Genomic DNA, 7,528 nt, shown 5'->3' with positions numbered 1-7,528 from the left:
TAGGGAGCAACATTTGGGGAAAGAGTACTTTTTCTAGGTACTTTAGGCATTGTAGCATTTAATCCACACAATGACTCTGGAATTTTTTTTTTTTTTAAAGAACCAAAAGAAATTTATTCATAAAATTTCTTACTTGACCAGTGGTGAGAACCAAGAAACACTATACCAAGAAATGCTCAACTATGACCCCACTAATAGTCTTTAAGCTGGTACATACAAGAGAACAACCACAGTAGCTCTTGATTATTAGGCTAGAAAGAACATCCTTCTGTATGTCTTTCAATTGTACAAGGACATACATTTAACCACAGGGGTCTGTGCAAGTAGCATCGTAGTATCTGTAGACTTAGTTGAGTCACAGCTTCCAGAGTGCTATTCCTTGTCTACCTTACATAGCTGTTTCACCACTCTTGCTGATTTCTTTGTTGGCTCCTTTCTCTTTTTCTGCTCCTTTATTGGTTTTTGCTTTTTCTCTTTCTCTGTTGGCTCCTTTCTCTTCTGCCCATCCCCTATCAGTTCCTTTCTCTCCTCCATGGTTGCCTTCGTTCTCTTCTTCTTTGTCATGAACACTAGTGTAAACTGCTTTGTTATAGCCTTCCTGGTTCCGAGCAATTTCAATGGCAAAAAATTGTATCCTGGGGGCAAAGATGGTGTTTTCCTCAGTTTAACCCTGGGAACAATCCAGTCGCTGCAAAGTACCATAGTTGAAGTCTTCTACAATCCCGTCAAACTTCAAGCAGAATGGCCTCCACTTCTCTTTAGCTGATTCTGATTTGAGTTCTTCTGGATCCAACATACCTATCCTGAGTTTCTCAAAATTTTCCCGAAACTCCGAATAGATTTGGTCATCCACTTTGGTGAGTTTCAGGAACTGCGTGGGTCAACTGATGATATCAGCTTGTAGTAGACGTCAGCATGCTGCATTGCTTTTATGGCCCAAGCCATCTCAATTTCAGGATCGTTGCCATAAGACCCAGCTGGGAGAGAAAGAGCATGTGCCACAGACACCAGTTCCCCAGAAACCGGCTCAGCAGTTCCACTAGTCGTCTCCATGTTGCACCCCACAAAGCAAGCACCTGTTTCCCAGAAATCGACTCTGTTGATGCAAAAACTGAGACCTAGAAAGAGATTAAGTAACTTGCCAAATTCACACAAATAATAAGTGTTGAAATTGGAATGTGACTCTAGATTTGAGAACTTCTAAATTTTATTCTGTCTTAACCAGACTTGTGGGTATTTAGGGTAAATTTCTGAAGAAATTTCAACCACCACCATTAATGTTAATAAAAACACTAAAACACAATTGTGATCTTGCGTCTTTGCTGCTAAAGACCTTTAAATGTCCCTTATTAGCTAAGAGAGAACATCAGTTCTGAGGAGGCTTACCATGTGTGCTCTTAATAAATGGCCCCAGGCCTGCCCATCTGACTTCAATCCCCACAAGCCCCTCCATATACACTGTGATGGTTAATTTTATGTGTCAGCTTGACTGGGCCATGGGGTGCCCAGACATTTGGTTAAACATTATTCTGGGTGTGTCTGTGAGGGTTTTCTGGATGGGATTCACATTTGAATCAATAGACTGAGTAAAGCAGATTGATCTTCTCAATGTGGGTGGGCTGCATCCAATCCACTGAAGGACTGAAGAGAACAACAAGGCAGAATAAGAGAGAATTTGCTCTCTCTGCCTGAATGTCTTCAAGTCAGGACATTGGTCTTCTCCTGCATTCGGATTTGGACTCAGACTTGAATTTACATCATCAGCTGTCCTGGTTCTCAGGTCTTTGGACTCAGACTAGAACTGTACCATTGGTTTTCCTGGGTCTCTAGCTTCCTGACTGCAGATCCTGGGACTTCTCAGCTTTCATAACTGCGTGAGCCAACTCCTTATAATAAATCTCAATCTCTAACTCTCTCTCTCTCTTTCATATATGTATATTATAATTGTTAACAAAATACTATAGAAATATGTACATTAGGGGCATTATCTGGTGAGATCCCAGACAGAAATGAGGAATATGTTATAGGAAACTGGAGGAAGGGCAATCCTAGTCATAAAGTAGCAAAGACCTCGCTGAATTTTGTTCACGGTCTAGTGTTGTTTAGAAGATAGAATTTGCAAGCGACGAAATTGCATATTTAGCTGAGGAGATTTCTAAACAAGTGTTTAGAGTCGGTTCCTCTTCATTGCTTGTACTAAAATGCAGGAAGAAAGATGAAAAGAAACTAAAACTTGAAGATTTGGAAAGCTCTCATCCTGCCCATATTGCAAATAATGAGAAAGTGTGTTCAGGAGAGAATACCAAAGGCTGGATTATCACTCGGTAAAGAGATTATAGGGTTGTATGTGTAGGGACATTGCCAGATTAGACTAAAAGCAAGGGAGACAGAGACAACTTCTAATCAAAGCTATAGGAGTGGGATCATCCAGAGCCACGGGGGCTGGACTATCTGGGTGGCATCCTTAAGGGTGGCATCCTCACCCAGCAGAGCCATGGGGCAGGTCTGCCACCCCTATGGACCCAGAAGGTGAAGGAACCAAAAGGAGTTAATCTTGAGCCTTGGGATCTGATGGAGTCTACCTTGCTGGGTACTGGATTCCTTTGAGCCCCATCATCCCCTTCTTCCCTCTGATTTCTCCCTTTTGTAATGGGAATGTTTATCCTACACCTGTCCCAGCACTGTACTTTGGAAGCACAAAACTTATCTGGTTTCACAGTGTGATATTGTGATTTATAATAAGAAATACACATGTGACTCTCATCCCAGCTTTTGGCACAGAGCTCCTAAAGCCTTAGAAATATCTGTGATGACAGCAATAAAGGTGTCTCTTATTATGTTAATGACGTGGCTTTTGGACCATGCCTATGCATTGGAGCTGGTTGCCAGGGGAACCAACTGAGATTAGAGGGTTAGAACTTTCAGTCCCACCCCCTGATTTCCAGGAAAGAGAGAAGGCCTGGAGGTTGAATCAGGCACCACTGGCCAATGATTTAATCAATTATGCCTATGTAATGAAGGCATAAAACCCAAAAGGACAGGGTTTGGAGAGCTTCCAGGTTGGTCACTGTGTGGGGATTTGGGAAGGTAGCATGCCCTGAGAGAGCACAGAAGTCCCACACCCTTTCCCTATATCTTGTCGTCTGCATCTCTTCCATCTGGCTGTTCCAGAGTTACATCCTTTTATAATAAACAGGTAATCTAGTAAGCAAAATGTTTTTCTGAGTTCTGTGAGCTGTTCCAGCAATTTATCAAGCCAAATGAGGGGGTCATGGGAACCTCTAATTTATAGCGAGTTGGCCATAAGTACAGGAAACAATCTGGGCTTACAACGGACATCTGAAGGGCAAGGGTGGGGGCGGCTCAGTCTTGTAGGACTGAACCCTTAACCTGTGGGATCTGATGCTATCTCTGGGTAGCTAGTATCAGACGTGAGCTGAACTGTAGGACACCCAGCTGGTGTCCAGAGAATTGCTTGGTGGTAACATACACAAACACACCCGCATTGGAAAATGGGTCTCAGAACACTTTTTACATAGGTTCACAGCTGGAGAGAAATTTTGCCTCAGGATGAATATGCCATGCCTTGGGTCTCACTCATGCCTGCTTTAGATGATATTTAAATGTGACTTTGAACCTTAGGCTTTAGAGTTGATGCCGGAATAAGTTAGAACTTTTGGGGATTTGGGGATAGAATGAATATATTTGCATGCAAGAATGACATGGAAGGATATGGATTTTGGAAGGCCAGAAGCAGAATGCTGTGGACTAAATAAATTGTATCCCTCCAGGATTCATATGTTGAAGCCTTAACCTCAATGTGATAGTATTTAGAGATGGAACTTTGGGGAGATAATTGGATTTGGATGATGTCATGAAGGAGGTGCCTTCATGCCAGAGTCAGTGCCCTAATAGGACAAGAAGGGGACACATGGGCTCTCTCTCTCGCCACCAAATGCACACACGCACGAGGCAGCCATCTGGAAGCCAGGAGGAGAGAGTGCGCCAGAACCCAACAATGCTGGCACCCTGGTCTTGGACATCCGGCCTCCGGAACTGTGAGAAATAGATTTCTGTTGTCTGAGTCATTTTGTCTATGATGTTCTCTGTGGCAGCCTGAGAAGACTAAAGCACCCACCCACCTTCTGGCCATGGGTTCTGTTGTTCCTCTTGCACGTGCCGTCCCTCTACCTAAAGTGTCCTGATCCTAAACGCAAAAACAACAACAGCACTCATCCTTCAAGAGTCAGTTCAAATGCCACATTCTCTGCAAAGGTTTATAAGCCTCCCAGGGAAAATTAAATGGTCTTGCCACCATGATGCCCTCGGCCTGCATTACAGTGGGCAGAGTTCTATAAAGACAATTCATACAGTGTTTTTTTCCAGAATTGCTACAATTCTTATAATTCTTTAAATCCTAGAGTCTGTGCAGTAAACAGCGAAGAGGCACACACACACACACACACACAAGCAAATAAAAAATCCAGAAACCTCCTTGAACCCTACAGCCATAAAGTAGCTCACTTTTAATCCCATTCAAACATCCTAATACAATAGCCTTTCTCTTTTTACTAATGCTCAGCCCACTGCTATCTGGCTACTGGCCCCCCCACTCCATTAATATGCTTACATTGCCAAATCTGAAGCATAAGTTTAGTTTTTATTTTCCTAGATCTCTCTGTTTCATTGGACACTATTAAAATGAAAATATCCTTTCCCTTAATGAAACAAGACAAAACCAGAGAGGGAGACAAACCATAAGAGACTCTTAATCTCAGGAAACAAACTGAGGGTTGCTGGAGTGGTGGGGTGTGGGAGGGATGGGGTGGCTGGGTGATAGACATTGGGGAGGGTATGTGCTATGGTGAGCGCTGTGAATTGTGTAAGACTGATGAATCACAGACCTGTACCCCTGAAACAAATAATACATTATATGTTAATAAAAAAAGAAAAAGAAAATATCCTTTCCCTTGATTACTGGGTATACTGCAGGTTCTAGCCTTCTTCCTCTACCATCATTCTGGCCTCCTTTTACTTTGACCACTTAAAGAGTTTCCTCAACACTTAAGAGTTCTTTCCTTGGGCCCATTTCTCTCTCTTTATAGTCTCTTTACATACCTACCATCTTGGTTTTAATCACCATATAATGACACCCCATTTGTTTCTAGCTTCTTTTCTTTAAAAGATTTATTTATTTATTTGAGAAAGGGAGGGAGGGAGACAGCACGAGCACGTGCACATGGGAAGAGGAGCAGAGGGAGAGACTCTCAAGCAGACTCCCAGCTGAGTGCGTAGCCCCACGCAGAGCTCTATCTCACAACCCATGAGATCATGACCTGAGCCAAAACCAAGAGTCAGACACCCAGGAGTCCCTGTTTCTCTAGCTTCTAGGTCATATATCTAGATACCTGCTATTTGAATGTCCTGCAGACAGCACAGTCTTGCCAGGCCCCAAACTAATTAATAGATTCCCCCAATACAAATGCTGCTCTTATTCCTACATTATTTATCCCTGTTGGTGGCCATGACATTCATACAAGACAGAAATCTGTGAATCATCCTTGATGCCTTTCTTAACATTACTTCCCACATAAAATCTGTCAGAACATGCTAATATCAATCATTTCCCTGATTCCTCCTTTCCCTTCACCCCCATATCCAACTGGCCTCAGAGTTTTTCTGATTTAAATTCCCAAATACTTCTCAAGTCTACTCCTTTCTCTCCTAACTCATAAAGCCTTGTTAAAAGAGAGTCTCTCTGCTTATCTCTATTTCAGTCAGGACTTCGAACTCCTCTCCCTACCTCTGTCATTCTCCCTTCAGATAAACCCATCACACAGCCGCCAGCACTGCCGGCCTAAAAACACATATCCAGCCATGCCTAAAGTCCTGCAATGGGACACCTCAAAGTACAGGAAAAAATCAGTTTTTTAGGATAGCGCATGATGCTCTCAATGATATGGTCTAGTGGTTTCCAAACTTTTAAAAATAAGGACCCACAGTAACAGAAACACTTATCTTATGACTCACACACATACATTTAGATAACTGAAACCATGCTTATCGTTACTATGTGCGACATCTATTCTATTCTATTTCATTTTTAATTGTCAGCCCACATTGACTTGAAAAGCACGGGTCTCTTATCAGCCTACCTGTGAAGTCTCATTTCACTACTTCCTAACATGCACATGATACTCAAGCAACACTATACTGAGTGAATGAGTGAACAAAGGAATATTCAACTCAGCGATATACAACAGTTAAAGATGCGAAAATGTTATTGTTTTGAAAAACCTGAGACGTTGGGGGCGCCTGGGTGGCTCAGTCAGTTGGGCGGCTGCCTTCAGCTCGGGTCATGATCCCGGGGTCCTGGGATGGAGCCCCGCATTGGGCTCCCTGCTCCGTGGGGGGAGCCTGTTTCTCCCTCTCCCTCTGCCTGCTGCTTCCCCTGCTTGTGTGCTCTCTCTCTGTCAAATAAACAAATAAAATCTTTAAAAAAGAAAAGAAAAGAAAAACCTGAGAAGTTAGAAAGCAATAATTAAGACTTGGCAGACTAAATAAGAGTGAAATTCAAAATCAGGTGTGCATCAGTTATCTTTAGCCATGTAACAAGTCACCCCAAAACTCAGTGGCTAACAACAGCATGATTTACTATTTTTCATGAATCTGTGAGCTGGCTGAGTAGTTCCTCTGCTGGTTTCACGTGGGCTCGCTCACACATTCAGCTGGTGACTCAGCTGAAAATAGGTGCCCGTATGGCTTCTCTCCCATGTCTGGTGCTTGATGCTGAGTCTTGGCTGGATTGCCTCTGTTCTTGGCCTCATGGACTCTCACCTTCCCAGAAGCGACATTGGCTGCTTACCTGAAAGTTTCTGGGAAGAATCCATGAGGACAAAGGCAGAAGCTGCAAGATCTTTGGAGGCCTGGATTCTGAATTTCATACAACATCACTTCCAGCAAAGCAAATCACAAGACCAGTGCAGATTCAAGGAGTGGAAAATACAGCCTACCCCAGGCTCCTTGGTAATCAGCTGACCAATTCTATTTCTATCAATCATCCCCTGTTATCATCAGGTATTCTCTTTTTCTCTTTGTCCTTTCCACTGTGACATCTATAATTTAAGAATAAAGGGCAGGCAAGTTCTTAAATGTGAAAACACAAAGAAGCAGAAAGGTAAGGAGGCTTTTTTTTTTTTTTTTAATCAACCATCAGTTGAAATCTGGTTTAGCTGGGAATTTTTGATGTTGGATTTTGACACTCTTAATTTGGGAGTACATATCTGAGTTCAAATACTATAACCTTCTGCAGATAGTGTTTGGTTTGTACTCCCCTGGGGAAAAGTAAGGCCTTAAGCACTGAGGCACAAACTGTTTTGGAGGTATGCACCCCTAATTTCTCTTTCTTTATTAGACCTCCCTCACTCAGATTGATCTGCCTGATGTTATATGTTCACAAGGATCATAAGACTTCTTGTCTTATAGACTATCTTCAGTTGGTGTCCAGTAAATGCTGTAGCCACAAGTA

At 42.7% G+C, this 7,528-nt stretch overlaps 1 pseudogene; it reads right to left on the bottom strand.

Annotated features, from left to right (window-relative positions):
- Positions 1–340: 340 nt before the first annotated feature.
- On the bottom strand, positions 341–1,053 carry LOC116635271 (annotated as a pseudogene).
- Between the last annotated feature and the right edge of the window lie 6,475 nt (positions 1,054–7,528).

Source organism: Phoca vitulina, unplaced genomic scaffold (genome assembly GCF_004348235.1).
Source record: "Phoca vitulina isolate PV1807 unplaced genomic scaffold, GSC_HSeal_1.0 scaffold10, whole genome shotgun sequence".
NCBI lineage: Eukaryota > Metazoa > Chordata > Mammalia > Carnivora > Phocidae > Phoca > Phoca vitulina.
This window is presented reverse-complemented; position numbering and strand designations above follow the sequence as displayed.